This window comes from Dermacentor variabilis, chromosome 6, assembly GCF_050947875.1.
Source record: "Dermacentor variabilis isolate Ectoservices chromosome 6, ASM5094787v1, whole genome shotgun sequence".
Classification (NCBI taxonomy): domain Eukaryota; kingdom Metazoa; phylum Arthropoda; class Arachnida; order Ixodida; family Ixodidae; genus Dermacentor; species Dermacentor variabilis.
In genome coordinates this window covers 7,926,225-7,951,995 of record NC_134573.1, presented here as the reverse complement: position 1 = coordinate 7,951,995, position 25,771 = coordinate 7,926,225, and positions in this window count along the sequence as shown.

The following is a 25,771-nucleotide window of genomic DNA, read 5'->3' as shown; positions in this document are numbered from 1 at the left end:
CCTGTAACATTTTGGTGAAAGGTGCAGGGTACAATCACGGAACTTCGCAGCGGGCGTCATCTACTTGCCGCCACAATGGCAAATCAACCGACAGAAGCGGCAACGCCTCAGCAGCCCGTGCCAACGGTCATCCTCTCTCATCCGCGGGACCCAGGGACATTTTGTGGCACGGACAACGCCGACGTCGAGGACTGGCTTACGATGTACGAGCGAGTGTGCGACAACAACAGGTGGGATCCAACAATGATGCTAGCAAATGATATATTTTATCTAAGAGGAACTGCGTAGCAATAATACGACACACACGAAGCTGACCTAACGAGCTGGGATGTCTGCAAAGAAAAAATGAGAGACCTGTTTGGCAGACCTGTTGGTCGTCAGCTGGCAGCAAAAAAAGAACTTGCGTCCCGCGCTCAGACGTCCACAGAATCCTATGTCATGTACATACAGGATGTACTGGCCCTCTGTCGCAAGGCTGATGACAACATGACCGAGGCAGACAAGATTGGTCACATATTTAAAGGTATTGCAGACGATGCCTTCAATCTCCTGATGTGTGTAAGGATTGTGCCACTGTAGATGCAATTGTAAAGGAGTGCCGGCGCTTCGAACAAGCGAAGGGCCGCCGCGTCACTCAAACTTTCGACCGATTGCCCAATACCGCCGCGACATCTTCTTGCGAAGACCCGCCGCGGTTCGTTCAGCCCGCAGGACAGGAAGGTATCACGCGCATCGTTCGCCGTGAGCTTGAGGCCATGGCTCTGGCTCCAGTTCGTCCCGACTGTCGGGAAAGCGTGCCCGCTATCTCCCTTATACAAGCGGTCGTCCGGGAGGAAATAGCAAGTTTGGGCATTCCATCTCTCTGCTCGGTCGGCCATACAAACACCTGCCAGATTTCTCCGGCCGCTCGCTCCCAGACGCAAAGCTTTCCGCCACCCCGTCGCAACCCAGCTGACTGGCGCACAGCGGATGATAAACCCATTTGCTTTAATTGTTCCGATATTGGACACATCGCCCGTCATTGCCGCAACCACTGGTCGCAGCCCCCTCGGTGGTCGTCTCCGAGTCACTACCGCCAAGTACCAGACAATCGTACTTTCTCGCCCTATACGCCGACTAGGAACGTAAACGCCGACAGTGCTCCACGGTCAACTAGCCGCTCCCCGTCTCCGCAAAGTCGTAGGTCCCGTTCGCCTCATTCACCGCTCTTCGTCCCCTTCTGCAACCGGTCGCTTCACTTCGGGAAACTAGGCGGTGCAGCTCCCGGAGGTGAAGCTGCAACTACGACCCGGCCCACAAATCCTCTGTTGACCCTGCCTACATGCGGAAACCAACTGGACATTGAAGTTGATGGCGTTCCTGTTAGATCTCTCGTTGATACAGGAGCGCAGCTTTCAGTTATGAGCGCTGCTCTCCGCCGAAGGCTCAAGAAGGTTCTGACACCCGCCGTACTGGGCACTGTGCGAGTCGCCGATGGGAGTACTTCACCTGTCCTTGGAATGTGCACAGCACGTGTGACCATTGGGGGCCATTATACCGTTGTTCTATTTATCGTCCTTGAACACTGTCCACACGACCTAATTCTCGGTCTCGACTTCCTTTCGAAACACTCTGCCCAAATTGACTGCTCCGCAGGTGTTGTACAGTTGGATCTGCCGCTTCCTGCCGACGCAACAACTTGTGCTTTACACCGCTTATCTTCTGCTGAGTTTGCAAGGCTGTCTCCACAAGCGGCTACAAATGTCCTCCTGACGCCCTGTCCTCTCGTACCTGATGGCGAGTACGTCGTGTCGCCGCTTACTGACGTGGTTTTGTCGCGCAATATTGCCCTGCCGAGCACCTTAGTCTGGATCCGCGAAAACTGCACTCGCATGCCCATCCTCAATTTTGGATTTTCGCCGCATGTGCTGCCACACGGTATCGCCATAGCGCATATCACTCGTTTGGAAGAATTTGAGGTTTCTTCTTTGACCTCTGAATCCTTCCTCAGTACCAATGGACCTTTGTCACCCACTCCTCCGTACTCGACGCCTACGGACGATGTTTCTAAGATGATCGCCCCTGACCTTCCTTCCGAGCAAACGGCAGCTCTTCGTCACCTCCTGTCATGTTATCGGGACATCTTTGATTTCGACGACTGTCCACTTGGCCAGACATCTGTTGTCACGCATAGCATCAACACCAGTGACGCCAGCCCCATTCATAGGCGGCCATATCCTGTCTGCGCAACAGAAAGGGCATCATACAAAAAGAGGTAGACAGGATGATGGACAAGGACTTCATTGAGCCTTCAAGTAGCCCGTGGGCTTCACCAGTTGTCTTAGTAAAGAAGAAAGACAACTCGTGGCGGCTTCTGCGTTGACTACCGTCACCTCAACAGGATAACAAAGAAGGATGTTTATTCCCTGCCTCGCATTGATGACGCTCTTGACTGCCTTCACGGATCCCAATACTTTTCATCAATTGACCTCCGCTCTGGCTATTGGCAGATTAGCGTCAATGAGATGGACCGCGAAAAAACAGCCTTCGTCACACCGGACGGTCTGTACCAACTTAGTCATGCCCTTTAGATTATGCAATGCGCCAGCTACATTCGAGCGCATGATGGACTCTCTCTTGCGCGGCTTGAAGTGGTCTACATGCCTGTTACCTCGACGATGTGATTGTGTTTTCGCCGAACTTTGAGAGCCATCTACGGCGCCTTACAACCATACTCTCCATGTTTCGCAGGGCTGGCCTTCAGCTAAACTCCTCCAAGTGCCATTTCGGTCGCCGTGAAATTAACATGCTCGGCCATCTCGTAAACACCGCCGGAATCCAACCTGATCCACAGGAAGTTCACACCGTGCGAACTTTTCCTGTACCTTGTTCAACAAACGATGTCCGTAGTTTTCTGGGCTTATGCTCTTATTTCCGGCGATTTGTGAAAACTTTTGCCGACATAGCTCGCCCTCTCACTGACCTTAAGAAAGACGTCTCATTCTCTTGGGGACCACTGCAGGAGAAAGCGTTCTCTGCCCTGATTGAGCGGCTTACAACTTCCCCAATTCTATCACACTTTGACCCTTCTACGCCCACTGAAGTACGAACTGACGCGAGTGGTCATGGCATCGGCGCTGTCCTCGCTCAGCGTCAACAGGGCCAAGACTGTGTCATCGCTTACGCTAGCCGCCTTCTTTCCAAGCACGAGCGAAATTACTCCATTACTGAGAGAGAATGTCTCGCGCTCGTATGAGCGGTCGCGAAATTTCGGCCGTACCTTTTCGGTCGGAGCTTCCGCGCCGTAACCGATCATCACGCCCTCTGCTGGCTCTCCTGTTTGAAGGACCCAACTGGACGACTTGCACGTTGGGCCTTGCGTCTACAAGAATATACATATTCTATTATGTATAAGTCAGGGCGCCTGCATAAAGACGCTGACTGCCTGTCCCGCAATCCCGTGGATCAACCGGACGATACCGATGCAGACTCGGACATCAGTGTTCTATCCCTCTCCGGCTTCCTCCATATTGGCGACGAGCAGCGCAAAGATCCTGTTCTTCGAACACTTATGGAACGCCTAACCACCTCGCCCAATGACCCGTCCCTGCGGATGTTCACCTTGCGCGATGGAACTTTATACCGTCGTAGCGTTCGTCCTGACGGCCCGGAGCTCCTCCCTGTCGTTCCCCAGCACCTTCAACTAACCGTGCTCCAGCAACTTCACGACCTGTGCGACCTGCGTCAGCGCCGGAAGACACCTGCTATGCCTCCCGCTGGTTTGCTGCAACGAATTGATATCCCTACAGAGCCCTTCTTCCGTGTGGGCCTAGACCTCCTTGGCCCCTTTCCAATTTCCATCAAAGGAAACAAATGGATTGCTGTAGCAACCGATTATGCCACGAGATATGCCATCACCCGAGCACTACCAAGCAGGTACAGATGCCGCCGACTTCTTACTATACGACGTAATCCTGCACCACGGCGTCCCTCACCAGTTGCTGACAGATAGCGGCCGCTACTTTCTATCGAAGGTCGTCGATGACCTGCTTCGCTCCTGTTCTACAGAACACCAGATTGCTACCGCGTACCACCCTCAAACGAACGGCCTCACCGAGCGACTCAACCGCACGCTAACTGAAATGCTGGCCATGTACGTTTCCGACGATCACCGCGACTGGGACGTCGCTTTACCATACATCACTTTCGCATACAACTCATCCCGTCACGACACTGCCGGATTTTCACCATTTTACCTGTTGTATGGCCGCAACCCCACCTTGCCCTTTGACACGTTGCTACCTTCCGCAGTACAATCACCCAGCACTGGTTACGCTCGCGATGCTATTGACTTAGCCGCCCAGGCCCGAGAAGTCGCCCGCCATCGCCTCACAGTCTCGCAAGCTTCTCAAAAGCGACACTATGACCTTCGGCACCGAGACTCCCATTTTTCACTTGGTTCCCTTGTCCTTCTCTGGACGCCTTCACGTCGCGTCAGCTTGTCGGAAAAACTACTTTCCGGCTATTCTGGTCCGTACCAGATCTTACCCCAACTGTCCGACGTGACATACGAGATCGCCCCAGTCGGTCAGCCTTCAGTGCCTCCCAACGTCACCAGCGATGTTGTTCACGTCTCCAGGCTGAAGCCCTATGTCCCCCCATTAAGTGAGGCTCTATAACTTGCACCGGGACGGAGCTACTCCGCCGGGAGGGTGATGTTACGGTGAAGGGAAGGAAGAAGTTGGATTGGACTACAGGAAGACGAAGTCTGGCAGTTGCCTGAACGCCATCAACCTCAGTTGTAAATATACATTATTTTACACTCGTGGGCCTGCTTTCTTCCTGAAACAATATTGAGGGCCGACTGTAGGTTGTGCTCCATGTCGGTATAACTAGCTAGGTTCGCCCAGACAGTAATGTCGTCAGCATAGAAGGTGAAATGTATGTTGGGGACTTGGGCGAGTTGGTGAGGGAGTTGAAGAAGGGCTAGGTTGATGAGGATAGGAGTCAGCACAGCACCCTAAGGTGTCCCCCTCGCTGCCCGTGAGACACTGGAGAGCTGTGGTCGCCCAGGATGATCGTGGCTGTGCGCTGGGAGTGGTAGTCGCGGGCGCACTTGTACATCCGCGGGCCTACGCCTAGGGCGTGCAGGCCCTCTAGAATGGCTTCGTGGGTAGCGTTGTCGAAAATTTTCGTTAGGTCGACAGCGAGGATAGCCTTGGTGGCACCCGCGAGGAAGTCGAAGATATGGTGTTTGAGTTGTAGAAAGACGTCTTGTGTGGACCAGCCCGGGCGGAAACTAAACATGCACGAACGCAAGAGGTTGTAGTTCTCCAGATACCAGGCCGAGCCGTGTTTGGAGAATGGCCTCCATGAGCTTGGCCACACAGTGCGTAAGGGAGGTGGGCCAGAGATTAGCGGGGAGAAGTGGTTGGCTTGGTTTGGGAATGAAGACTACCTTAGCATCCTTCCACTGCAGTGGAAGGGCGCCGCGCAGCCAGCATTCATTGAAGTAGTCGGTTAGGGCTCTGATAAAAGGAGAATCGAGCTTGCGGAGTGCCTTGTGTACTCATTGCCGTATTGAGGACGTACTGAGGCGCTGAAGTTCTGCCCTGAGTTCTGCCTCTGTGATGGGTTGGCCGAAGAGGTCACTGGAGGAGCCTGTATAGTCGGGATGGTTTTCGGTGAATATGCGGGGAAGTACAGATCGCTAAGTATCTCGAGGAGTTCTTGCAAGGAGGCCTCGGATTAGCATATGAGCTTGGTGAGGTTGTGTCTCTGATGTGTCTTGAACTGAGTCAAATAAATGAGATGGTGGAATAGATTCCAGGTCTGGGGCAGGCTCATGTTGTCGTCCATCCTGTTATAGAGGGATTTCCAATTTTGTCGAAAGAGGGTCGCAGCGTGCGTCTCAATGTCCCTGTTGAGCCGGGCTAGCCGGCATCTGAGTGTTCTATTCCAGCGCTGGCACTGCCACCTCCGCTCGAGACCCACCTTGGCTTCCCAGAGGTGCAGGAGATGGGAATCCATCACGTCAGCAGGGCAGTCCTCTGGGAGGGGGCGAGTCATGGTGCGGACGTCGCACTGTTGCTGGTCGGACCGAGTAGCTGCGAGCATTACGAGCGAGTCTGCGTGCTGGGCCTGCTTGTAGGAGAATCCCGACAACGTAGTTACCACTACCCAGATTCTCATTGGTGTTACACCACGCAGCGTGACGTCGGCTTTGGGTGAAGCTGAGGTCGGGAGCAGTGTCTTTGCAGACAGTGTTCCCAGGGCGAGTAGGTGTGGTGAAATCTGTGAGAAAGGATAAGTAGGCCTGCTGAGCTACGAGTACCCTTCACCCCTTGAAATTGTTGGTTGGGTAGCCCCAGGCGGTGCGCGTGGTCTTGAAATTCCCTATAATTAGGAGGGGGCACTTGTGTACGGTGCGCTTGGCACGCGCGAAGAGACGGTCGAAGCGGCACTTCGGATGGCTGTATACGTTGAGGATGAAGATGCTGGTATCCCGGGTGCACTGAGGAACGAGTTCGATGAGGAGATGATCTATTTCGGGGTCGTCTAAGGGGTGCGAGAGAGTAGTGAGCGCAGAACGCACGAGGTGTGCGATCGGGGGGGGGGGGGGCGTAGGCGGAATGGGAATCACGGGAACGTAGCCTGATAGGATGAGAGGATTAGAGGGCTCTTGCAGCGCGACCACGTCGATGCCGTCTGCCCGAGCTAGAACAGGTGAACCACATCCCGCTTGGAGGCAAAGCCTTGGCAGTTCCACTGTCAGATGGTGAGGCTAGCGCAAGGTCTAGCCATCATTTTAGGCTTCGTTTGGAGCGGAGATGTTAGAGACGGTGCGGAGCTGGGCCTTCTTAAGGCCGCGCGGCAGCAGTCTGTCGCGTGGCGGACCTCTTGCTCCTTACAGCTCGTCTGGACGGGTAGTGAGGTTGGACAATCGTTGGGTGAAAGCTTGGATGGCTGTCTTCACGGCGTCCTGAATTGTGCCCTCCGCGTGTTCGAAATGAAGGTGCGCGGGGTGGGGAGGGAGGGAGGACCGGGGTTACCGCGCCGATGTTGTCGGGAGGTAGTGGGAATTGCGGCCCTCTTTTGCCGGGGGGTTCGTGAGTAGGGGGAGCTGGTGGCGGGAGAGTAAGGCTAGGAGCGTCCGGGGCCGCTGTCGGGGAAGTAGGGGTTTGGACCTGCTGGAGGGCATACAGCTGGTAGTGTCACAAGATAGCGAGAGCAGTTCTGAACACAACATTCGCCATCTTTTGCCGGGTGACTCGCTTGGCTCTGCGACTGCAGTCGCATGCGTTCGCATTCATGCACTCCTCTTTAATTTTCATCCATTCTCCTTAGCAGTTCCCTTCCTTCCTAGCCGTGCCACCTGCGTTTCCTCTTTTTACTTCCTTGTAACTCTCATACTCACTTCTATATACTCCCTTCCTATGGCCCTTATTTATTTTCCTTGTCCTCTACTCTCCTGGCCTCTCTTTACAGCTCTACATGTTGTCTACCTACCTGGCGTGCTGTTTCCCGGGAGTCTTCCCGACGGTGCCATCTGTGCTTCGTGTTCTTCAACCTGCTCTTCGCCTTTTCAGCTTTTCTTGTTAACTTTTTACTTTATTTATTACTTTCATTTTCTTTCGCACGACATTTTTCCTTTTCTTTTCACTTCTTTCCTCTTGATCTTTCAATAAATGCTCTACGCGAGGACATTTTCTGTGCTCGCTGACGCAACACTTACGAGACCAGACGTTACCATGCCCATATGTTTCTTTTTTCGATTGGCTATCACCTAAAGTTGGCACTTTTGGTATTACTTGACAAGCCATTTTCTTTTATATTCGATTGGCTTTAATCCTGTTATGCTACCTGCAGGAACAGGAGTTTGTCTCATGTTACTGTTCACGTTCTTTTTCACGCAGGGAATGAAGTTCGCCTAGGAATGAAGGCGTTGGTTGGTGGCATAGAGGGAGGCGAGCTGGGCATGGACTTGCAACAGTTCCTCATAGAGGTGGTTGGCGGAGTAGTGGAAGACCACGCCTGCCCAGCGCACTTCATTGGTGTGGCGGCCGGGTTCCCTTGCAGGGGATATAGGGGAAATTGGAGGTGTTGGCCTGAGGCCGGTCCAGAAGCGGGATCGGGCCCTGGACTTCGTACGGTTTGAGGGCTGTTTCAGTACGGAAGGCTGCCGCACCGAGAATGACTGCAGGGTGAGCTGCGGGCCTGGGGTTTGCGAGTCATGAAGCGGCTGCTCTGTTGGGGTGGATCATTGTTGGTGGGAGCCTGGTTAGCGGTTACCTCGGCGGCTTGCTTAGCATGCCAGTACCTCTTCTTAACGAGATACGGGGTGCGTTAGTGGGCCTTGTAGGCTCGGTCCACCAAACATCTGCGCTGCGAACCGCCACAGCGAAAGACGTTGCTTACTTCTTTCTTCATCACGTCATTCCGCGACATGGTCCACCACGTAAATTACTCAGCGACCGTTGCCGCATGTTTCTCTGAAACGTCATCGAAGCCCTCTTAAAGGAATGTCAGATTGTACATCGCAGCGCCTCAACAAACGGCATGACAGAACGTTTCAATCGTACCTTTGCCGACATGCTGGCGATGTACGTGCCCGACGATCACACGAACTCGGACCGGGTACTTCCATTCATAATCTACGCTTATAACTCTGCGGCCCACGCTACCACCAGTTTGTCGCATTTCTTTGTTCTGTATGGACATGAACCATCATCCTCGGTAGACACAATTCTGTCATTCCGACCTGACGTTTCTGAAGCGGCTACTTATGCAGAAGGATGCCGTCAACTGGCGCGTTCGTTTTCCACGCAAGACCAGTGTGGTCAAAAATCTCGCCATGACGCCTCTACATCTATGCCCACTATTCCAGCAAAACACTGGTTTGGCTATTCACTCCATCCACCAAGCTCGGCCTTTTTACCAAGCTCTTGTCCAGTACCACGATCATTAAAGGGACCTAGAGCAAACCTCACCCGTGAACTATGTCATCGAGCCGGTCCAGTTAGCTCCCGACCATCGTTTCCGTGGGTGCGAACCCGTTATGTCGCACGGCTAAACCATGCTACGAGTCGCCTGTGCTGTCTTCAGCCTTGGTCGCCGGGTTGGCTCCTCTCTACCCGGCGTTAGTTCTGTGCCAGCGCGGAGGAAGAAGTTTACGTTCCTGTGTGTCTCGCTCTGTCGGTTTTTCGGGCTGTGGCTTGTTGCGTACTCCAGGGTAGCGTACCGTACTGCTGCCGAGAAGTAGCGACACCTGCCTATCGAAGCTCGACCGACATTACTTATTGGGTAGCGTGGCGTTGTCGGCGGGCTGCAGGCATCCGGTAGATCATGGCGACAAAGCAGGGGCGAGACGATTTGCTAGTGCGAAACTTGCACTGTTTATTCAAAGGTAGTTCAAAGAAAATAAGAAAAGCATGAAGTATGAAGTCTCAAGTATGAAGTCTGAAGTATATCAAAAGTACATTTCGGAGCCCCTTAAATAGGCTCTCTACAAGTGTGGGCGGGATCTTGCTTCCGTCGAATGACACGTGACAGGCACGGAGAGAGGTCGCCCGTGGGCTCCGGCTCAGGTGGTAGGATGAATGACCTCTCCGGCGCCGTGGGGTCCAGCCAAGAGAAGGTGAAAGGGGATGAGGTAAGCACACACGATGCCACGACCATGAGAGGAGGGGAAGGGGATGAGGTCGCCCGTGGGCTCCGGCTCAAGGGGTAGGGTGAATGACCTGTCGCCACGTGGTGTCAGACGTCAACCCTAACAGCATCTCCGGCGGGGGAAGAAGATCCCGCCGTGTAGGGGCGAGCAGCCGCTGTACGAGGGATCGGCGTTTCGGTATCAGGATTCCCCGTAGAGGTCACGAACCCCTCGTTCGTAGCAGGGAGATTCCGGGGAGTGGTCATCCGTCCTCGTGGCGCTCTTGTGACTTTTCTCCTTGGTCCGGTCCGGTGAAATTGGTCTTTGCAAGAAGGTCTCGCAACTTTTCGTCTCCTGCGTGCGCAAGCAATCACCCCAGAACAGTGCCGGACCCACAACCACAAAGCAGCGAGCACAAGGCCACTCTCCCCCAAGACACACCCGGCTTTTAACAAAAAAAAAAGAAAACCCGCTACACCTTTCCCATTTCCTACGCGCGTCCTCCCCCCCCTGGACACTAAAAACAGCCATTTCTTGAAAGCGTTAAGACGTGGTTATTAAAATCAGCTAACAATCGGCTTCACTTCGGGAAAACATATGAATGCACGAAAAAAATGCCACGGAAACCCGGATGAGCATGAGGCTTTCGATACTCTAGGGGCAACGACTTAAACCGTCGGCATTGCCGTTAAGCTTACCCTTCTTGTAGCGAATATCGAAGGTGTACTGTTGAAGAGCCAAGCTCCAGCGCAAAAGACGACCGTTTTTCGTAGACATGAACTGCAGCCATGTGAGGGAACAGTGGTCATTCTCTATGGTGAATCTTGAGCCAGCGATATAGCAAGCTAGCTTCTGTACCGCCCGAACTACGCATGCGCATTCCTTTTCTGATGCACTGTATGCTTCCTCACGAACTGAAAGCTTTCTACTGGCGTATAGTACAGGATCTTCGTTCTCGTCACCTCTCTTTTGACAGAGCACCACCCCCATACCCCTGTCACTGGCATCACACTGAAGAATGAATGGCTTAGAGTAGTCGGGCGCGTTCAACACTGGCTGACTCGTTAGTGCGTTCTTCAGCATACTAAAAGCCTTTTCTTTCGCGTCATCCCACTTTACCGTTTGTGGTTCTGTTTTTCTGAGAGCATCCGTTAAAGGACTCGCCATCTCGGAATACCGCGGAATATATCTTTGGTAATAACCCGCCAAGCCAAGGAATGATCTGATGTCCCGCTTGGTGCGTGGTTGCGGGAAGTTGTCTATCGCGGTCAGTTTAACCTCGGAAGGCCGACGATGGCCTTGCCCTATTACATGACCTAGATAAGCTACCTCCGCGCGCCCTAATTGGCATTTGGGAGCCTTAACAGTTAAGTTGGCCTCTCGTAGCCGACACAACACGGTTCGCAGGTGTTGCATATGGTCCACCCATGACGAAGAAAAGATAGCTATGTCATCGAGATAGGGAAGTGCAAAGTCCTCCATTCCTCGTAGCACCTGGTCCATAAGGCTAGAGAAGCAATATGGCGCATTCTTCAATCCAAAACTCAGGACTTTCGGACGAAAGGTTCCCATCGGGGAAATAAACGCTGCAAGCCTGCTTGCCCTCTCGGTCAACGGAACCTGCCAATACCCTCTGACTAAATCGAGCGTAGAAATGAAATTAGCACTGCTCACTTTCTCAAGCCTTTCCTCGATATGCGGTATTGGATAAGTCTGGTCCTTCGTGATTAAATTGAGCCTGCGGTAGTCGATACATGGCCGCGGCTCTTTTCCTGGGACCTCAACCAAGATAAGAGGTGAGGTATAATCACTCTCTCCTGGCTCGATTACACCTAGCTCTAACATCTTGTTTATTTCAGCGGTCATGACTTCACATTGACGAGGCGAAACGCGATAAGCTTTCGAACGAACAGGGTCCGACGAGGTTAACTCGATATCGTGAACGATCGCAGTCGTCCTGCCCGGTGTGTCTGAAAATACGTCTTTAAATTCAAACACGAGTTCCCTCAGTTCGGCCCTCTGAATGGGATTCAACTCCGCCTGTTCTACTAACGTATCAATGGTCTCGTCAATGTCTTTTGTCTCCGTCACTGCTGGTAACTCTGGAAAGTCGACAGGCATTTCCTCAGGTTGGTTAAGGGACATGTTCACAATGGCTTCCCGCTGCCTGTAGGGTTTAAGTAGATTGCTATGGTACACTTGTAGTGTCCTTCGTTTTCCCGGTACCGTGATTACGTAGTTTGTTTCAGATAATTTCTGAATTATGTCAACCGGTCCTTCCCATTGAACCTCGAGTTTGTTTTTCAAAGAGGGTTTCAGGATCATTATCTTTTCCCCCACTTCAAAGCGTCGCGTGCGAGCCGTCCTGTCATAGTAACGCTTAGCCTTGCTTTGTGCCTTACGCATTTCCTGCCCTGCTAATTCCTGAGAAGCGTGCAGACGGTCCAACAGCTCTAGCACGTATGCCACAACCGAAGGATCGTCTGCCCGGCCTTCCCAGGCTTCTCGAACAATGCGGAGAGGGGAGCGAAGGCAGCGTCCGTAAACGAGCTCTGAAGGGGAAAAACCTGTTGATTCGTGCGGTGCAGTTCGAAGCGCGAACATTGCTGCAGGCAAGCAACTCTCCCAATCGGCTTTGTGCTCATAACAAAGGGCTCGCAAAAGCCGTTTCATGACTGAGTGGACTTTCTCTACCGCGTTTGACTGCGGGTGGTACACTGAGCTATGGATAATTTTAATACCGCACCTTTCCAGAAACGTCGAGGTCAGTGCGCTCGTAAAGACGGATCCTTGATCTGACTGGATTTCTGCGGGAAACCCTACTCGCGCGAAGATAGATAAAAGCGCGTTGACGATCTCCGCCGAGCTTAGTTCTTTGAAAGGCACTGCCTCGGGAAATTTCGTTGCGGGGCATAGTGCAGTAAGAATATGTCGATAGCCAGACTGCGTCGCAGGAAGTGGTCCCACTGTGTCTATTATGAGCCTGCGAAATGGCTCCGTGATAATGGGAACAAGTTGCATTGACGCTTTAGCCTTATCTCCAGGGCTTGCCTATGCGTTGACTAGTGTCGCAGCTTCTTACAAATGCTTCTATTTCTCGAAAGCAGCCGGGCCAGTAAAATTCCTGCAATAAGCGGTCCTTTGTTTTACGAATGCCCAGATGCCCTGTCCAAAAGCCCCGTGAACCAGGTGCAGGAGCTGCTCACGATAGGGATGAGGCACCACGAGTTGGTCGAATTTCACTCCCTTTCGACTAGTGTACTTTCTATAAAGGATGCCTGCCCTCTTTAGGAACTTCACGTTCTGTTTGGCTACACCTTCTTTAGCGTCAGGCCTTAGGTTACGCAGGGTGGAATCTTTTTCCTGCTCAGCAATCAATGTGGCAGGGCTTCCATTCAATAACCTTTGCCTGCATTCTGCCTCGCGAGACATTTCAGGCTCTGCTGCTTTGCTGACTTCTTCATTAGCTGGTGTACCTTCCGCATCATCCCCTATAGGGATGTCCTGTTCGGTACTGGTGGACGAATCCTCCTTCAAACCTGTTTCCTTCACTACTGGACCCTCATACACTGCCTTGGCCGCGAGCTCCCGTGCCTTGGAACGAGTTAAGGCTTGCACTATCCCTTTACTAAACCCGATTCCCCTGCGTCGTAGCAAATCCTCAGATTTGTTAGAAAACAAATATGGATACTGAAGCGGGAGATGTGCCGAGACGGCAGCTCCAGTGTCTAGTACTCCAAAAGGTCCTTCGATACGAATCTTGGCCACAGGGAGACAAACACTGGAGGTTTCCACGGCTTGCCTTATCCAAGCACATTATCCCGTGAACTGGCCTTTCTCTACGTACGACGGATGCACTACGCCCATTGTGGCTGCCGAGTCGCGAAGCACCCTACACGGTTTGCCGTTTACCACGAGGTCTCGAATGTATGGTTCTAGCAATTTCAGGTTTTCCTCGTTACTAGTTAGTGACATCAACACTAGTTTGGGATTTTTGCATCCCACGGAGATATGCCCCGTTTGCTGGCAGTTGTAACAAACTATTGGTTTCTTGGCCTCGAAAGCCCTTTTCTTTTGCCTTTCTGCCCTCTGTTCGGGTGACTCCTCCCTTCCCTTGCTGTTCTCGTCACTACTTTTCACTGAATCTGACATTTCCTTTGCTTTATACTGATTCGACTTCGACTAACGCTCTGGCTTGTCGGGTCTGTATTTAGTCACCTCCTTAGGAGCTTCGTTGCCTTCGAACGCACGGCGGGTTACGTACTCCTCAGCGAGATTGGCCGCTCTCGTGATAGTGTCTACGCCTGGCCTATCCTGAACCCAATGCTTGATGTTTACTGGCAGCCGGCAGTAGAACTGTTCTAAGGCAACGCACTGCATTGTCTTTTCGGCATCGCCGAGTGCACCTTCTTCTCTGAGCCATTCCTTCAGGTTTACCTCCAAGGTGTATGCAAAATCTGAATATGACTCACTTTTGGTTTTCTCGACTTCCCTGAACTTTCGCCTGAAAGCTTCAGCTGATAATCTATACCTTTTAAGCAGATTTGCTTTGACTTCATCGAAGTCCTCTGCTTCTTCTTTCCCCATGCGGGCGATAATATCAGCTACCTCACGTGGCAGTAACGTAAGCAAGCGTTGCGGCCATGTTTCTCGCGAATTTGGCCTTCTCACACGTGCGCTCAAACTGTACCAGAAAAAGACCTATGTCCACTCCTACTGCGTAGGGTGCCATCAAGTCTGTCATTCTGCGCTCGCTTTCACGTGCCTCTGTGCTAGGTCTTTCGCTATTTTGTGCTTTCAGAAGCTCAATCTCTAGGCGCTTCATTTCGAGTGCGTCGCGTGCAACACGGTCGCGCTCTTCTTTGGCCTCTAGGCGCTTACGCTCTTCTTTTTCCTCAAGGCGCTTCGCTCTTCTTTTTCCTCTAGGCGCTTACGCTCTTCTTTTTCCTCAAGGCGCTTACGCTCTTCTTTTTCCTCTAGGCGCCTACGCTCTTCTTTTTCCTCAAGGCGCTTACGCTCTTCCTCTCTCTCTTAAGAGGAAGCTTTAGCTCGAGTGCTCCTATCTAAATACATGTAAAAGGAGAATTCGTTTTTCTCGGCAACCACTGCACCAAATTTGACGAGGTTTGTTGCATTTAAAAGACAAACTTAAAATCTAGTGACTGTTTGTTTCGAATTTTTGAGTTAGGTTGTCAATTTTTTATTAAGAATTGGCAAAAATCGAAAATTTTCAAAAAACGAAACTATCAAGTTTACAACTCCATAACTCAACCACTAAAAATGATAATATAATTCTGTGAATTGCATCTAATAGTACATCTAAAGCGGACAAAATTGATATGTTACACATAAATATAAAAAAATTTAATCATAGGGAAATACAACTTTTGCAAAACCGTTGTAACCAACGTAACACATTCACGTAAGATGCAAAATGACATATTGAATTTGTCCGCTTTAAATGATCTAATGAATGCCGTTTACAGAATCGCGATATCTCTTCTTGATGCAGAGCTATGAATTTGTAAACTTCATGCTTCTATTTTTTCAATCGGTCAAATATTTGAAAAACGTTTTAAGAAAATTGAAGCGCTAAATCGAAATTCCGCTTCCAACAGTCACTAGAATTTAACTTTCTCTTTCAAATGCAATAAATTTCATCAAAATCGGTCCAGGGGTTACCTCATAAAAACGTTTTTGCGTTTTACATGTATTTGAATAGGCCGCGTCGGAGTTGGGCCCGAGCTAAAGCTTCCTCTTAATGCTCTCTGGGCATTCCGTCAGTTCCTCGTCGTCTGCCCCGGTCGCTTCGATCGCCTCAATGATCTCCGGCTTTCTCTTTGATTGGGCAATTTGGAGACCCAACTCTTTGGCCAAGCTCAACAATTCCGGCTTCTATAGTGTCTTCAAGTTCATGGCTGCCCTTAGTGCTGCTAAAGCTTGACTTTATACAACCTTGACGTACTCAAACGTCGCATCACCGTCCGTACAATGAATGACGGTGCGGCACGCGGGATCAACGTCGTTGCCGCCTCCAACGTCATCGTCGCTAGCTACTTCGCTCACCTTCGGTTGTCGTTGTGCAACCCAAGGATCCTGGAACTTTCTGCCGGACCGATGGCGCCGACGTTCAAGAGCGGGCGGTCATGTACGAACGCGTGAGTGGAATCAACAGATGGGACTCTACGCGTATACTAGCTAACCTGTTGTTCTACCTAAGAGGCACGCAAACGTGTGGTAAGAAAACCACGAAGAGGAGCTAACTAAAGTCCCTCGATAATTTGAAAGTAGCGACACTTTTTGAACTCTGCCGCCGCCGCGCGACCTCCTCGCCTCCTCCTCGCCCCTTGCGCGTTCTCCCGGGGCAACTAGTTTTGCCCCCATTTTTCTGCACGACGATTGGTCTCCCTGCCGTTGCCCTTGGAAACGCGCGGATCTTGAGTTTTGCTTGTGTTTTTCTTTTTCGTTCGCGCCATTTTCCTCCTGAGCACGGCTGGCTCGGCGCTTTAGCTCGGCGTAGCGAACGTTGTAAGCTGTGTTTCCTGCTCTATGTGCTAGCGCTATGCAGGGCTGTTGCGCATATAACTGCAGCAAGAAGCCTGAAGATGGTTATGCTGTTTTTATGATACCACAAGGAAAGCGTGACGGCTTGCGCAGGACACAGTGGCTGCATAACATTGGCCGAAAGAACTTTGTTCCGACAAAGAACAGCGTTGTTTGCGATCTGAGGCGTCTTTCTTTTGGCTCGTAGCAAAGCATCCCGTAATGCTGTATTTTTTTTCATTCTTCCGGCCTGCTCACCAGAGTTTTTGTTGCGGTTGTCCTCAGTATGCTTAATATTCTGGGGCGGCTCCATCACCTCGCACATCGCTAACTGTTGTTATTGAGTCGGAAGTGCAGCATTAGAGATTCTGATTTGCGCCCTAAAAAAATTAGTGGCAAGTATATCCGTGCTATTGCAGATGATGAGCGTTAGCTAGTCAACATTGAGTTCTTTTTTTTAAGTTTTAAGGCGAAAGCCTTAGATCTTTGTTTCAAGGTCGCGTTGTAAACTGTAAGTATTACGTGACCAAAGGAAGGCTAGAAGGGACCCAAAGCAGGTCCACCCCTGTAGAAGTGAATGATTACCCAAGCTAGTTAATGAATCGTTAGTTGTTGACATACGGTGGATTAGGGAGGATTAAGGTTGATTAGAGTGTATTAAAGAAGATTATGGTGGATTAGGGTGCATTATGAAGGAATAAGATGCATCAATAAAGATTAAGGTGCGTGGAGGAGGATTAAGGCGGATTATGGTGGATTAAGGTTAAGTGTTGATGAAATGGTATTAAGACTGATTAAGGTGGATTAGGGTCATGAACTAGGATTAGGGAGGATAAAGGTGGATAAAGGAATATTAAGGTCCATTAATGTAGATTAAGGTGAATTAGGGATGATAAAGGAGGATTAAGACCGATTTGGATGGACTAGGGTAGATTAATGTCGATTAGGGACCATGGAGCTGGATTAGGTATGATAGAGGCGGATTAGGGTGTATTAAGGTAGATTGGGACCATTAGGCAGGATTAATTGGGATTAAGGTGCGTGAATAAAGATTAGGGCGGATTATGATGGATTAGGGTTGATAAAAGAGGATTAAGACCGCATAGGGTAGGCTAAGGTGCATTAGGGGCGATGTAGGTTGATTAGGTTGTATTAAGGTAGATGAAGGAGCATTAAGGTGAATTAGGGTGGACTAAGGTGAATTGGGGTTCATTGAGTAGTAAGACTGATTAGTCTACCGTGATCATCCTAATGCACATTCATCGACCTCAATCATCCTTCATTCACTTTAATCCGCCATAATCCACGAAAGTCCTCCTTAATTGCACTTTAATCCCCCTTCGTCGACCTTAATCTACTCTAACCCTGCTTAATGCACTTTAATCCTCCTTAATCAACCGTAATGCTCCCGCATTAACTTTAATCCACCCTAGCCCACCAGAATCCTCTTTAATTCACCTTAATCCCTCTTAATCCACCCTTATCCTTCTTCATGCACTTTAATCCACCATAATCCACTATAATCGTCCTCAATGCACATCAACGCACCTTCATCCACCCTAATTAACCTCATCGACCTTAATCCAACCTAGTTCTCCTTTATGCACCTTAATCTATCTTCATTCACCCTAATTCACCTTCATTGACTTTAATCCACCTTAATACACCCGAATTCATCTTAATCCAATCACTAATCAATCATTACTTTGCTAATCATTAATCATCTCTTATACGCGGCTTCACATACTTTGGTTCGCTTCCTGCCTTCCTTCGGTCACGTGATATTTTCTGTAGCTCACAACGGGACCTTGAAACAGAGGTCTAAGGCTTTCGCTTAATAAGCCACACACAAAGGGATGTGTCACAAGCAATACTAGGTCAGACGCACGAAGTAAAGCATCTGATCATGTGGCAGAAAAATTGTCGGGAGTATAGAACTCGCCTCAAAGCTCCCTTTATATCGGTATACCCCGTTCATACGGCTTTAAGAAAAAAGGAACCTCCTCATAAACGTTGCGTCCAGCATTATCGATGCTGTTATTAGCATTTCTCAAAATTTTCAACCCCACTGGGGCGCGCAACTGGCCCAAAATAACACGCCTCCATAGAATCCTGCGGCCCGTCCGCGGGAGCCTAGGAGGAATAGCGCGCCGTGCGCAGCCGGCGGGCGAGGAGAATCGAGGAGGCAAGCGCCGTGAGGAGGAGAGTGTCGCTACTTTCAAATTATCAAGGGGCTTTAGAGCTAACCAGCTGGGTCCGATGCAAGGAGAAATTGGCAGAGTTGTTTGGCAAACCAGCAAGCAGTTAAATTGATGCAAAGCAGGAACTGGCTTTTCGTGCCCATTCCCCCACGGAGTCTTATGTCTCGTACATCTAGGACGTGCTGGCACTTTGTCGTAAAGCCGATCACGATATGACAGCAGCTGAGAAAGTCGGGCATGTGCTTAAAGGCATTGCTGACGAGGCGTTTAATCTGCTCGTGTGCAAGAGCTCCTCTACAGTTGACGCTATCACTAAAGAGTGCCGACAATTCGAGCAGGCCAACAGCCGACGCGTCTTGCAACCATTCGCCAGACTTCCAAATACTGCCGCAATGTCGACGTGTGAAGATGAACCCGCACAGCAGCATGCGTCGCCATCAGAGGACGTGGTGCAAATCGTTAGACGTGAACTGGATGCGATGGCGCCCGCAGCTTTTTGTTCGCGTAGCCCTGATGCTACCACATTTTCAGTTCCCCTCGTACAAGCCATCGTTCGCCAGGAACTTGAAAACATTTGTTTGCTGTCTGTGTGTGCCGTCGCCATTCTCAGAGCTAATAAACGCCCTTCTATTTTCGCTCCACCCCGACGCTTCTCTCCACGTTATCGCAACCCGACTGAGTGAAGAACTGCGGACGACCAGCCGATATGTCTCACCTGTCGCCGCATTGGTCATGTCGCCATTTACTGTCGCAACTCGTGGCCCTCAACACCTCGCACGCCGACAAACCTGAGCCGTTTTAATGGAAATACGCGCAATGTTGCGCCCACCGCCGAGCGTAACAGCGTCGACAACTCTGCTCGGAACACGTCGTACAGCCGCTCACCATCGCCGCGTGGACACCAGTCTCGTTCACCGCAAACACGTCGCACATCTTCCCGTTCGCCGCAGCCACATCGCCTTTCGTCTTCTGTGGATTTTGGCCGTACCCTTTCGGAAAACTAGGAAATGGAGATCTCGGAGGTTGTGCTGCATTGCCGACTACTGCAGCAAATCCTCTGTCTGTGCCCACAAGGAGAAGCGTCATTGAAGTTCAAGTAGACGGCGTACCTGTCCAAGCATTCGTCGACACTGGAGCCCACGTGATGAGTGCGTAGACGTTTAAAGAAGGTCCTCACCCCAGCAGCTGCACGAGTGCTTCGTGTGGCCGACGGCGGCGTGCTGGTTGTTCTTGGAATGTGCACTGCGCGCTTAATTATAGCCAGCCGCCCTACTTCTATTCTCTTTGCTGTGATCGACAACTGCCCTCACGACGTTATCTTTGGATTGAACTTTTTATCCACTCATTCTGCTCTCATCAACTGCGCGACCGGCGTTCTTCAGTTGGAACTGCCTCAACTGACCGATGCTCCGAGTACCACTCTACCGCGCTTGTGCTCACATTAAGATGCGTGTCTGTCACCCGAGGCAGTTACGTCACTTTGACCACCCAGCCACAGGTTCCTGATAATGAATATGTGCTTCACCCCATCATCGATGTGCTTTTGAACAGGAACGTTGCTGTTCCGCATACGTTGGTCACGGTTACTAATAACGACTTCATACTACCGCTTCTGAATTTCGGCCTGTGCCCTTAAGTGTTTCCGGCCGGCATGTTCTTGGCCAGCGTTTCTAGCGGTTGCAAATTCGACATTGAGAGTCTGAATGCCGAGAGTGGCTTATTAGCGCCAATTGCAGCTCCATGCTCTGGTTCCTTAACGGATGACTTCGCGAAAATCATTGCGCCTGACCTCACCTCTGCACAGGCCACGGACATACGACTCCTGCTTGAATCGTACAGTGACATTTTTGATTTCGGTGACAGGCCTTTAGGCCAAACATCTGTTGTTCACCACGGTATGAACAATGGAGATACGAATCCTATTCATCGACGTCCCTATCGTGTATCGTATGCTGAACGTCGAGTCATCCAATCAAAAGTCGACAAAATGCTCCGCAAAGGGGTCATCGAGCCATCAGCCCTTGGGCTTCGCCTGTAGTCCTTATGAAAAAGAAAGATGGTACGTACCTGGCGTTTTTGCATCAATTATCGCCGCTTAAACAAGATCACACGAAAAGAAGTCTACCTACTACCACCACGCATCGATGACGCCTTGGACTGCTTGCACTGATCTAAATACTTCTCGTCCATCGATCTTCGAACCGGCTACTGGCAGATTATAGCTGATGAAATGGACCGCGAGAAGACGGCCTTCATCACGCCGGATGGCTTATATCAGTTCAAAGTCATGCCCTTTGACCTATGCAATGCTCCTGCGACATTTGAACGTATGATGGCCTCTCTTCTGCGGGGCTACAAATGGGCCACCTGTCTTTGTTACCTTGACGAGGTTATTGTTGTTTCTCCCACGTTCGGCAGCCACCTTACCCGACTCGCTGCAATTCTTGCGGTCTTCCGAAAAGCCGGCCTTCAACTGAGCTCCACGAAGTGCCAATTCGGGCGCCGTCAGATCACCGTGTTGGGACACCTCGTTGACGCGTTCGGTGGCCAACCAGATCCGGAAAAAGTTCACGCTGTACGCAGTTTCCCTGTGCCACGTTCTGCTTCTGACGTGCGCTGCTTCGTCGGCTTGTGTTCTTACTTTCGCCATTTCGTCAAAAACTTCGCTGACGTTGCTCTGCCTTTGACAGATCTTCTAAAGAAGAACACGCCATTCTCATGGGGCCTGGAGCAGGCTCACGCGTTCGCCGCTCTCATCAGGTTTCTGACCACCCCTCCCATACTTGGCCACTTTGATCCGTCTGCACCGACCGAAGTCCACACTGACGCAAGCGGCTATGGCATCGGCGCTCTTCTCGCCCAACACCAGAATGGTACCGAGTGCGTGATAGCTTACGCCAGCCGCCTCAGTCACCTGTCGAGAGAAATTACTCCATCACCGAGCGGGAGTGCTTGGCTTTAGTTTGGGCTGTCGCCAAGTTCCGGCCATATTAGTACGGCCGCCCGTTTTTGGTCGTTACAGACCACGACGCACTCTGCTGGCTGTGTTCCCTACGGGACCCGACTGGACGGCTTGGTCGCTGGGCTTTGCGGCTCCAGGAATTTTCGTTTAGTGTCCATCCCAAGACTGGACGCTTCCACAAGGACGCTGACTGCCTTTGGCGTCACCCCGTGGATCCCCCCGATACTGTTGCGCATGATCCGGTGACCTGCGTGATGGCTTTGACTGACATGACCGACATGCGCGCTGAACAAGAACACGACGCATCCTTACAGTCCATCATTGCCGGAGTGCAATCTGGCAGCACCGACGGCGCGTGTCGCATGTTCAAGCTGCATGACGGCATCCTCTACCGCCGCAATATCAATCCTGACGGCCATGAGCTGCTCCTTGTCCTTCCTCGTCATCTGCGACCCATCAGCGTAATAGCTGCTCTAAATATTCATTTTTTCCAAGAACAGTAATGGAATGGAATCTACTTGCTAAAGATCAAGTAATACAGCAATCTCTGACGTCATTCATCAGAAGCCTCAGTGTTCATTAACATCTATTTTCTGTTGTATTCATTCCCTGCTGCCCATATAGTTGCCAATTTTTTATTGTTATCAACTTTATGCCCCTTACATTTTGTATTACTGTACTAATCAATATTTTATATGTTCCTGAATAATTACGATATGCCATAAACCTCACAATGCTGCTTTGTCTACTCCTATGTTACACTGTCATCATTGAAGTTTGTTCTCTCAAATGCTGCTCCATTTTGTTTGTTCGCTAATCATTTGAGGCCTTTTTTTCTGGCTTCTTTTGTAAATATTTGACCAGTGCTTGTATCTGTATGCCCACCCTGCGAAAATCCCTTCCTGGGATTGCAGTATCACTAAATAAATAAATAAAATAATGCACCGACGGCTGGACACCTTGGAGTTTTGCGTACGTACGATAACGTATGACGCAGGTTCTTCTGGCCGGTTCTCTATCGCTTTGTGCGTCGCTATGTCGCAACTTGCGAACTGTGTTAGCGCCGGAAAAAACCTCCCCTAGCACCTGTCGGACGACTCCATCCCACTGAAGTTCTCTTTGAACCGTTCTTTCGCGCAGGGCTTGACCTGCTTGGCCATTTTCCGACTTTGAACCCTTCTTTCGCGCAGGCCTTGACCTGCTTGGCCATTTTCCGACAACTAGAGGGAACAAGTGGATCGCCGTCGCTACTGATTACGCGACACGCTACGCGATAACAACGGCGTTGCCGTCTAGTTGCGCAACTCACGTCGCCGATTTTCTCCTCCGCGACGTCATTCTCAACCAGGGTGCATCTCGACAGTTACAGACCGCGGCCGCTCGTTCTTATCTCGAGTTGTCGATGACCTCCTCCGCTCTTGTGCCACTGAGCACAAGCTGTCCACCGCCTACCACCCACAAACGAACGGTCTTACGGAACGTCTCAACCGAACAATCACAGAGATGCTGTCGATGTACGTCTCCAACGATCACAGCGACTGGGACGCCACGCTTGCTTACGTGACGTTGGCGTATAACTCGTGCGGACATGACACCACCGGATATTCACCCTTTTATCTCTTGTATGGTCGCGACCCCACACTGCTGTTTGACACCATCCTCCCTTCTGTGCGACGTGTTGCAACTGAGTACGCTCGTGAAGTCACCGATCGCGCTCACATGGCACGTCAAGTCGCCCGATCTCGTTTATTAGCCTCGCAGCATATACAAAAAGAGCGTTACGACCGCTGCCATCGCGATTTTAAGTTCGCACCAGGTGCTTGGGTGCTCCTCTGGTCACAATGTTGTCGGGTTGGCCTCTCCCAGGAGCTTCTCCCTCGCTACAAAGGGCCTCATGAAGTCCTACGCCAAGTTAACGACGTAAATTGCGAGATTTCGCCGCTACATTTTGATGCATCCTCAAGTCAGACACCTGTTTACGTCGTGCATGTTTCGCGGCTGAAGCGCGCCGACACGGCGCTTCACCGCCCGGGGGTCCTGTTACGGAAGGATGAAAGAAGAGAGAGGAAGAAGATCGGAGACGCTGGCTGCTGCGTGCTGTTGGTGGTCAGCCGTCTTACTCTACTCTACTATACTGACTCATCCTGTATATGTATTGTAAATATAATTTTTCTATACTCGCAACATCCCCGTAATATATATATATATATATATATATATTGTAACGATGTTAGTAAAACAAGGATATTTATTAAAGGCGAACTTGTGCCCACAAGTAAAAGTCACTGCGGTCGTGCAGGAATCCGCGGCAGTCGCGTTCTCAAACTGGCTCGAACCGTCTTCCTCTTCTTCTCGCGTGACACCTCGGGCGCGTGCCGCATGCGAGCCGGGTCCAACTGGCTGCCCGTGCCACGAAGATCGCTTCCTGTTGTTGCTGAACAACACCACTGTACGGCGTGCACAGTGCCCAATGCAAAGGACGCGCGACTTGAATGTCACCAAGTTTGTCGTGGCATTATATATATATATATATATATATATATATATATATATATATACAGTTTACGTATTCAAATACCCTAAAAGCCCGGGCAGGCATTACATAGGGGGGAACAACAGCAACGCAGCACAAAGCAACGGAGAACTAGGATGTGTACAGAAGTCGTTGGCCGTTAAGAGAAAGTTGAAAAGAAAAACTCAAAATATAAAAGCGGATAGCAACAAGCATGAACAAGCATGAAGGTTACAGCCCAAAGTTACGGTTCAGGCTGGTGACAAGCGCTTCGTAATCAATGACAGATCCAATGGTGCTAGGCAGAAGGTTCCAGTGATGGATGGCGAGGACGAGAGGCGAATGAAAGAAATATAAGTGCGAGCAAAGATGGATTCTACTTTCAGTTGGCGGTCAATGCGTGCGAACATGCGATGCGCTGGCGTGATACAGGACATAGCAAAGGTAGAGTGGCTGTGATATAACTTGTGGAGAAAGGACAGAATGGAAAGCATTCTGCGCCTTTCCAGAAGGGGTAAATTGAGACCTTCAGTCACACTCGCCGTACGCGAGTAGTTCTTTGATATTGTTACGCGAAGGACGAGTCCGTAAGACGAGCAACCATTTACAGGTTATATTTACAACAGCGGTTGCAGCGCTGACCGGTTAGATTCACAGCGCGAGCCCAGTTTGTTCTTCCTCCTCTTTCCTCGAGTGATGATGCCCACGCGCCTCGTTCAAACAAGCAATTATCACACGCGTGTAGCCTAATCCCCCGGCGGCGGAAAGGAAGTCGCGTGAGCGTCTAAATGTCATCACTGGGAGAGTGACTGCATGCTTCAGTCGTATAACGTGCACGATATCACTGTACTCGGAAGCAGATGGGGCGTCAGGGGCGATCTCGTAGGTAACGGGAGTCACGGCACGAAGCACTCGGCATGGGCCTGTGTAACGAGACAGCAGTTTTTCTGACAGTTCGACGGAGACCATAGAAGCACCAAAGAACCAGGCGGAAAGTGCACGTCTCGGTGTCGCTGGTCGTACAAACGCATTTGACTGTCTTGGGGTTTCACAAGGCGGTCACGGGCAATTTCCCTCGCGTGGGCACAGCGGGCGATGGCGTCAAGTGTATATTCACTGGTCGGTGCCGCATGAACAGAGAGGGTTGTGTAGAGGGGCAGCGCTGGTTGTCGGCCGAACAGAAGGAAAAATGGGGTATAATAACCGGCTGTGTCGTGGCGCGAGGAATTATAAGCAAATGTGACAAACGGTAGAGCAAGGTCCCCGTCAGTGTGGTCTGAAGAGACATATTTCGCTAGCATGTCTGTGAGAGTGCTATTGAGACGCTCCGTGAGGCCATTTGTTTGCGGATGGTATGACGTGGATAGCTTTTGCCTCGTGGCAAAGGACTGCAGGATGTCCGCGATAACTTATGATAGGAATGTTCGGCCACGGTCAGTGAGAAGTTGTCGCGGAGCTCCATGTAATAAAATCACGTCGCGTAGAAGAAAATTGGCGAGACCTGTGGCGCAGCTTGTAGGAATCGCTCGGGTGATGGCGTAGCACGTGGCGTAATCCATGGCCACAGCGATCCACCTGTTCCCAGAGGTAGAAAGAGGAAAAGGGCCAAGTAAGTCCAAACCAACCCGAAAGAATGGTTCCGATTATGCGGGAATGTCGATTGGTTGAAGGTACCCAGCAGGGAGCGTCGATGGTGTCTTGCCTCGCTGGCATTTCTCCCACGCAGATGCGTATCTTCGAACGGAGCCAGCGAGCCCTGGCCAAAAGAAGCGTCGGCGTGTCCGATCGTAGGTACGTGACACACCCAGGTGACCGGCAGTGGGGAGCTCGTGAAGTTCGTGGAGAACAGCCGAGCGAAGGTGTTTAGGGATCACAAGGAGTAACGCAGGGCCGTCGGGTTGAACATTGTGGCAGTAGAGTACGCC